This window comes from Agrilus planipennis, unplaced genomic scaffold (assembly GCF_000699045.2).
Source record: "Agrilus planipennis isolate EAB-ADULT unplaced genomic scaffold, Apla_2.0 scaffold315, whole genome shotgun sequence".
NCBI lineage: Eukaryota > Metazoa > Arthropoda > Insecta > Coleoptera > Buprestidae > Agrilus > Agrilus planipennis.
The window spans coordinates 155,203-164,082 of record NW_020440074.1 but is presented as its reverse complement, the minus strand read 5'-3'; the positions used below and the strand labels follow the sequence as shown (position 1 = coordinate 164,082).

The 8,880-nt window shown below is 35.7% G+C and overlaps 1 long non-coding RNA gene across 1 annotated transcript in view; it reads left to right on the top strand.

Moving 5' to 3' along the window:
* Window positions 1-4,285: 4,285 nt before the first annotated feature.
* LOC108741950 overlaps window positions 4,286-8,880 on the top strand; it is an 8,665-nt gene continuing 4,070 nt past the window's right edge. Inside the window, exon 1 of the long non-coding RNA XR_001938593.1 lies at window positions 4,286-4,387. This is a non-coding gene — a long non-coding RNA (uncharacterized LOC108741950). The remainder of the gene's footprint in view (window positions 4,388-8,880) is intronic.

Sequence of the window (8,880 nt, the reverse complement as noted above, 5' to 3'; positions counted from 1 at the left end):
TTATAAATGTGTAATTATATTTATAAAATAAAAATAAAGTTTCTAAATTTTTTATTAAAATTAATGTAATATTAATTAGAATTTATTGATTACATTTAAATTTTAGTATCGCTTTGGTGCTGTTTCGGCGCTTTTTTAGTATAAATACGTCGCTCGTTCGGTGGTATTTCAGTAGCTTTTTGATCTTTTTGTACTAAATGCGGCGCTGTTTCAGTGCTCATTTCGTAGACAATCGGCGGTTCAGTCCTGCAAACGGACCTTTTTCGGTCATATTTTAGAGAAATTTATGGAGCTAGTTTGGTTGTAATTTGGTAGAGTGAAATTGACGAATAATTTTTACCCGGGTTTGTTCAAGTATGGGTAATTGCAATTGAACCAATCATGCACCTCCTGAAGGACCTCACTACATATTTGTTCAAGTATAATATCATCTTTGTGTGACACAATTAAAGAGGTATCGTCGGCATAAACTGTTGCAGTTGCTTTGCCATTTAGGCAAGTTTCAAAATCATTTATTAAGAGGGGAAGTAGGACAGGACCTAGTACAGATCCCTGTGGTACGCCCGTCAACGGTTACTTAGATTTAAATTCAGTAACTCCATTCGAGTCTTTGTGTGTGACTACCACTGATTGTCTGATTTAATGAATTAATGAATTTAATGAAAACTTTGAAATTCTACATCTAAAAACTAAAAGCTATCAACTTTCTCTATTAGAAACAGTTGAAATAAATAAAAATAAAAACACCGGCACGTTCCTGAATGACCAATTAGATCTAAATAACTCACCCTTACTAAACCTCTTTGTCAAACTCCCATTCTAGCACATAGTTATATATAAGTCCGTATTGTTAATGTAGTTTTAAGTAATACTTCTGAAGAAACGTCAATAAGGCGAAAGAATTGTAAAGCTTTTATTAATATATTTGTGGAAATTAATTTGTGTTTATTTATTACTAGCGACCCGCCCCAGCTTCACACGGATGCAATGCTGATACTAAATATACTACAGAATGTCTTTATATACAACATTCACAGCTTTTTTGTCATTAGACAATACAAATCGGCCCTCCGACTGGTACCGCCGCAACCGCTATGTCCCTGCATTTTAAGTCTGTAATATCTTCGAAAATATTCATTTAAATTACATGCTGTAAAGGGCCATATTGATCTATATTAAGTGCACAATGTATTTAAAAGTACTTAATTGGATAAGGATTAATGCTTAAATCGTAAATAAGCCATTATTTCTCATAAAAAGTCATCATCATATAAGGTCATCAGTCCTAAACACGTACCTCCACTCTTTCCTATCCTGAGCCAAACTTCGCATTTCCCTAAAACTAGAACAACCCACATCCTTAACTATTTGCGAACCGTAATCCAATCTAGGTCTACCTCTACCCCTCCTAACTCCTGTTTCTGCCTCTAATATGTCTCTGACTAGACCTTCATGCCTAAGAAGGTGTCCTACTAACCTATCTCGCCTATTTTTTATTGACATCCACAGAGTCCTCTGTTCTCCTATTCTTTCTAATACCTCTTCATTTCTAACCTTTTCTACCCACAATATCCTCATCATCCGCCTATAACACCACATTTCGAACGCTTCTAACCTTTTCTTTTCCGCCGCTCCCACTGTCCATGTTTCGCACCCGTACAACGCCGTGCTCCAAACATACACCTTTAACAACCTTTTTCGAATTTCTAAATTAACCGTTCGCGAGCATAGAAGTGACTTCTTTTTATTAAAGGCGACACGACCCTGCGCTATCCTCTGCTTTATATCCCTACTACTCCTTCCATCCTCACTTATCTGACTTCCTAGGTATCTAAAATCAGCCACTTCTTCTAATTTTTCGTCTCCTATCTTTATATTCGCTCTTTCCCTACTTTTTCTTCCCTTGCATATCAGTATTTTAGTTTTACTTTTATTTATTTTCATACAGTACTGATCATAAAAAGTAAAGAATAAAAAATGGTTATTGCAGGTTATCCCTAAGAGATAGACATATACCATCACGGACTTTATGTAGGCCTTTTTAAGGTATACAATACTGTAGTACATTATTTTGATCTATCTCGTAAGTTCAGCCGGCGTTTGCAAAATAAGCGTAAAAAATGTGTTTATTTACGACATCACATTGCAAACCTCTAAAATTATCAATGTTTCTCTACTATATTATGCATGTATTTTACATATAAACCTTCCTCTTGAATTACTCTATGTATTAAAAAAAACCGCATCAAAATCCGTTGCGTAGTTTTAAACATCTAAGAATACTTAGGGACAGGCAGCGGGAAGCGTCTTTGTTTTATACTATGTAGTGAAGTGATGAAAACATTTACTTAATTTTCATGTCTTATAGCGCGCTATCGCCTCCTGCAAGTGTGCCACTTATTTTCATTACACCCTGTATTTTTTGTGAGATTGAACTAAAACTAAAATACTGGTATGCAAGGGAAGAAAAAGTAGGGAAAGAGCGAATATAAAGATAGGAGACAAAAAATTATAAGAAGTGGCTAATTTTAGATATCTAGGAAGTCAGATAAGTCAGGACGGAAGGAGTAGTAGGGATATAAAGCAGAGGATAGCGCAGGGTCGTGTCGCCTTTAATAAAAAAAGTCACATGGACCGTGGGCGCGGCGGAAAAGAAAAGGTTAGAAGCCTTCGAAATGTGGTGTTACAGGCGAATGATGAGGATAACGTGGGTAGAAAAGGTTAGAAATGAAGAGGTATTAGAAAGAATAGGAAAACAGAGGACTCTATGGAAGTCAATAAAAGATAGGCGAGATAGGTTGGTAGGACACCTTCTCAGGCATGAAGGTCTAGTCAGAGATATATTAGAGGCAGAAACAGGAGTAAGAAGGGGTTAGATTACTGTTCACAAATAGTTAAGAATGTGGGTTGTTCTAGTTTTAGGGAAATGCGAAGTTTAGCTCAGGATAGGAAAGAGTGGAGGTACGTGTCCTACCAGTCTTAGGACTGACGACCCTATGATGATGATGATGATGATGAACTATTTCTAGTATTAGTTATCTAGTTAATTTTAACAACCAATGGGTGTTCCTATTTTCGCACTTTCACATAATTACAATAACAGTAAAATACTGGAAAGCAATTAGCGGAATGTGATATGGCACATACCAAAACCATTAACTATTTTCTTTAATGACAGCTTTTCTTGTGTTCCCGATTCGAAAATGCAATTAACGAAACGTGATATAGTATTTATCAAAAGTGGTAATTATATTCGTCAACTATATCTTTGTTCTTGTTACTGATTTAAAGCAAAGCTAATTTTTGCAGTGAAATAAATTACTGTAAAATGTAGGAAATCGGGCAATGAATTAGCATTTTGCAATATTAGCGTTTTCCAGGCGCTCGATTATTAACAAAGTACTAACTAAGATTAGCACCATGGACGTACAAACTTTTTCGGTTTGGGAAAAATAAGATAACAATGTGTAGAAAGATCCTTTTTGTAAATGTTGATCAGGAAACTAGTTATGATTTAATGCGCAACATCTGTCTTGGTAAGGATTACCTTCACCCCAAGCCGGCACAACTGTATTAGGAAACTTCCGAAGCCCCCCCCCCTGTTAGATGGACCGATGACAGGAAATCACCGTAGTTGCCTGAAGGTCAATAAGACGAGTAATCCTCAAGGGTCCTTTAGCTGTGACATAACTTCGCATGAGATTGAGACCCTCCCCCTACCACGACATTATGCTACAAGTGTGAACAAACAGATAAATGAAACAGTTTAAGCTTTTGGGTTGTGATGTCGTGTTCTCTCCTTATTAACTGTAAATACTCATTGGACACGCATCTCCTCCCATTCCTAACTTCAGCTAATGTTTAATTTCCCCAAAAATCCTTAACTGTTCGTGAACAGTCATTTTAATCTAAGTCTAGAACAAACAGAATAGCTCAAAACCCCAACGCCAAAACACGACACTGTAGTTGTCCGAAGCACTTTTCGGTAACAAAGTTACCTTCTTCAGGGACTGAAGTAAACTAAGACTAAGTAAACTAAATCTACCTCTACACCTATGGACTTCTTTTCCTGCTTCTAATTTATCTCTAACTACCTTTTCATGCCTGAGGAGGCAACTTACACTGTTATGCCTTTTTCAGGCCCGACACTGATTGGAGTATTTTTTTTTAAACACGTTTCGACTTATCAGAAACGCTGGATCGTGTTTATTGCCATTGTTTGCTATCTCATAAATCGAAATAAAAGGAAAGATCTGGATGGCTGGTATTCATAAGTTACAAAAAATTCAAGAAGGTGTTAGTGTATTATTTACGTAAAAGATGAAGTGTGTTGCAGTTTTTTCCATCTTATTGTATATCTGCTTCCTTCAGCTTAATTGTGCTAATGGTAAGTTCGATATACTATAGATAGAATATATTATCATTTTACTAACTGACAATAACTTACTATAACTACTAAGAAATATCTTATATTAACGTGATAATTCATTTTAATTTTCTCCCACTATAAACTACCTCAGGTTAATGAGGGAAAAATTTGATGCTGTTGTCACACCCTAACCGGGAATCGAACCCCAGACCTTTGGCTTTACACACCAATGCTCTGACCACTAAGCTACGGGAGGTGACAGTAGCAACAACGACAAACCGTACTTATTAGGTCACAGATCTATCGAACTAATATAAATATATTAATACTGCAAATATGAAACAGTTTGACATTTCATAAGGGTTGTTGCTGTTGTCACACCCTTGCCGGGAATCGAAATCGAGTTTGTATAGTGGGAGAAAATTAAAATTAATTTTCACATTATTATTTGATATTAACCCCTATTAAATATCAAAGTGTTTCATATTTATAGTATTAATATAGTTACATTAGTTCGACAGATCTGTGACCTGATAAGTAGGGTTTGTCGTTGTTGCTGTTGTCACCTCTCCTAGCATAGTGGTCAGAGCATTGGTAGGTAAAGCCAAAGGTCCCGGGTTCGATTCCCGGTGAGGATGTGACAACAGCAACAAATCTTTCCCTCATTAACCTGAGGTAGTTTATAGTGGGAGAAAATTAAAATTAATTTTCACATTATTATTTGATATTAACCCCTATTAAATATCAAAGTGTTTCATATTTAAAATATCTTATATTTAGGTACTGTTGCACTTTTTAATCATACAAAATGTAATTAAGTTTTGTTGTATGGATTATTGGGAATAGGAAATACCTTTATAAAACGATGCCACCCTTTCATTTCCTCAGATATTTATTATAATCTGAAGCGTTTATAAGGTAAGAGGAATAACAGTATGTGTCGGCCCCAGTCAGTTTAGTGCTTGTTGATGAATCTCCTTAAATTAGCTCCATAGCAGCATTGAATCGTTCAACCATCCCATGATTGTATATGTAAGAGTGTACCCCTTGTTTCTGTATTGCCTATTAGTTAAGTAACAAAATATTCATAAACAAAGCCTACTTAAGGTTCTTGCCTTGGTTGGAATGCAATTCCAGTGATACTTCATATCGGCTAATCCGGACACTGCAAACTTTCTTGCTTCCTATTATTGGGTTGCCCCTTTCTTCGATTAGATTCTTATCTTCCCAGTATCCCTCACGCTGAACGGTGGTATATAATACAGTAGGTTCTTTCTTCTCTGCAGTTGAACAATGTCAACCTGGGCGGTGTTCGATATCGAACTCGTATTTCTGAAGTCGTAACCAGCCTGCAACTTGTTCTTTCTGGTTCTTAAATTTCAGTAGCTACTCCAAGGAGGCGTGACCCGTTCTTAAGAGGAACTTCCGTCTATACAAGAACTTGTGGAGTATTACTTTAATACGTTCTTATGTTCTTTCTGGTTCTTAAATTTCAGTAGCTACTCCAAGGAGGCGTGACCCGTTCTTAAGAGGAACTTCCGTCTATACAAGAACTTGTGGAAATGTTAGAGGGCTTTAACTACAGCCAGTAGCTCTCGACGGGTCACATTAATTCAGTTTTTTTTTCTTCGAGAGTGTTTTACTGCTTCTGTCTTGTACCTGAAATAAAACACCACCAAGTTCCACATTACTAGCGTTGGTGTCGATGATGAAGATTTCGCTGTTGAAGTGCTTCTTAGCATTCGGGTTTCCATTGAAATGAAATTGCATCTTTTGTATATCAGCAAATCCTCGTATGAATCTTATAGTAGGAGCATGAGTTCTTTGGGTCAACTTCGTACTGCATCCGTTTCTTGAGACTAAGCTTCAATTTTGCGACTGCCAATGTCTTGAAGACTCCCACGTCTATGGCAGTGGCTTTCTTCGCATGTATTATGCATTCCTTGCTGAGCGAGACGATATCTTCTTTTGTAGTAGTACCATTGTCGATTTCGACTTGTCGGTCAATAATGTATGACTTGTTACGGTTTCTCGCAGCCTATAAAAACTTCGATGAAGTTTATCGATGACGTCAAATTCATTCTTCTTTCTTCTAGAATATTCCAATGATATACGTCGTCTTGTTAGGGTCTCTCGCAGTCGATGAAATATTCCAGAAAATTCAATGAAAGTTTTAAATGACGCCGTATTCTTTCTTCTTTTGTAGAGAATTATTTAACGATATATGACTAATGAAACATTCTAGAATTTTCCGTGGACTACTTCGGATTTATTCTTCGATCCTCTTTTATTTATTTTTTGTTCCAAATGTCACGTAATCAAATAGCCTTCTCACTACTTATTAATCTGTTTAATTACTTGCATTTTAATCAAGGCCCCTATTGTTAATTAAATTTCTGTTTCACTACTGTATCACACACACTACGTCGCTTTTTCGCTCTTTCTTTTTCTGTTTTCGTGGAAGAGGGGAAACATTCAAAGGTCACCCAGCCGACCGTACAACTGAGTAGTGTTGGCGGCAACTACTTATAGGAGCTGGACTTGTTCCAGAAAGATCCAGAATGGAATATCTAAACAGGTGCAACTCAGTACAGTGAAAGAAGTGAAACTTCTTTGACGATCTCTCTATACCTTTATAACGAATAAATAATGATTGGTTACAAAAGAGAGAGAGTACGAGAATTTTCAGAATTTATGTTTTCCAACATATTTTATCTTAAGTTCACCTAAGGAGTATTACTTTAATACGTTCTTATGTAATTCAATAACAAAAAAATTGTCAATTTTTTTTCGCTTCCGTTTATTTTTTCAAGTGCTTAAGAAGCCGTAAACTATCAATAAGTACAAGGAATTAGAATTAATACATAACAATATTCACTCTTAAATAAATATTAATTGTTGTTAAATAAATATTTACTTAATACACTTACTGTAACATAACTGCACAGATATAACCGAAAAATTATTTAGCACTATAGTATAGTGAATATACATTATAATATAATATATGAGATGCCGGTCACGAACAGCTGACTGTAATACCGATATGCGCTTGCGCGCCTTTCTATTCTCATGGCCTATCGCTTCACGACACAAAACGTTGCAAAGCCTGTCGTTTCATGGCCTCGAGATTTTACTCTCTTAGATCCCAAAGAAGTTTCACTTCAAAAATCGGGTGTTCCTTGTTTTAATATATGTTGGATTTTCTATATGCGACAATATTTTAACTACCGAAAAGCTGTTTTGCTAACTTCTCATGTGAGCATTACAAATAACTTGTTCATGTTCACCAATTGAGGTAAGCATGTTGTTGGATGAAGTCAATTATTTTCGAATAAACACTCATCAATTTTTTTTCCAATGCGAATCAAATCCAACACTTTGAAAAACTTGAGATGTGTATTGTACAGGACACAATACGAATATTTACAATTTAATCTTGTTGCTTTCACGGAGATTGTTCCACTAACTTCTTAATACTATTTACCTAATAACTACACCTCTGCTTTCCCTATCAACTACAATTTTAATAATAGAAATATAATAGGTAATAAATACCTATTGTTGATGTTAAGGAACTATATACATACATAATTCTATAAATACCGGATGGTACATTTAATTGTCGGGACCTCTAAATATACCTGTAATAGGGTGGGTTCAATTGTTCTATTGTGTATGAACATTCCACAAACAGGTAAATATACAAGTCACTGACACAATGAACCGAGCGGCATGGCCTAGAGGTCTAGACCAGGGGTCGGCAACCTTTTGAGTCGGAAGAGTCGAAAATTACAATTTACAAAATTGTTTTTGTTCTACAAAAAGTTTTTAAAGAGCCACAAAATTTTTTCTTGTTTTTTTTCTAATTAATTAGAAGGTTGTTAAAGGTGTATGTTTGGAGCGCGGCGTTGTACGGGTGCGAAACATGGATAGCGGGCGCGGCGGAAAAGAAAAGGTTGGAAGCTTTGGAAATGTAGTGTCATAGGCGAAGTTTAGCTCAGGAAAAATAAATAATACTCGCATTAAATTTTTTTTTGATAAAAAATCTATTTATTCATAAGAAAGAATATCTATTTATTCACAACACTAACTTGTACTTCAATAACAAACAATTGAGCTAACAAATTCAATGGGAGCCATGACTTTGCATGGTTATTCAAGTAGAAAATTTAAACTGTAATAAACAATGTAACTTGTAGTTAGAATAAAAAAAAGAATAATAACAAACAAATTCAATGGGAGTGTTGGCTTTGCATGATTTTAGAAAGTTTGGATAAATTTGGCTCATAACTTGTTGTTTTAAGTTTCAAACACGACTCTAAATTTTCATTTGTTAGTTGGCTTCTTACTTTACATTTAATTATATTTACGGAAGGGCTTGCTTGCACGAATATGTCGATCCGAAGATAGTCAGCACTCCACATGCCAACTTCTTCAACTCACTGTAACAATCTGGAAGACTATTGGGAGGCGGTGAAAAGCGAGTACAAGAGGCTGAGAGATAGAAT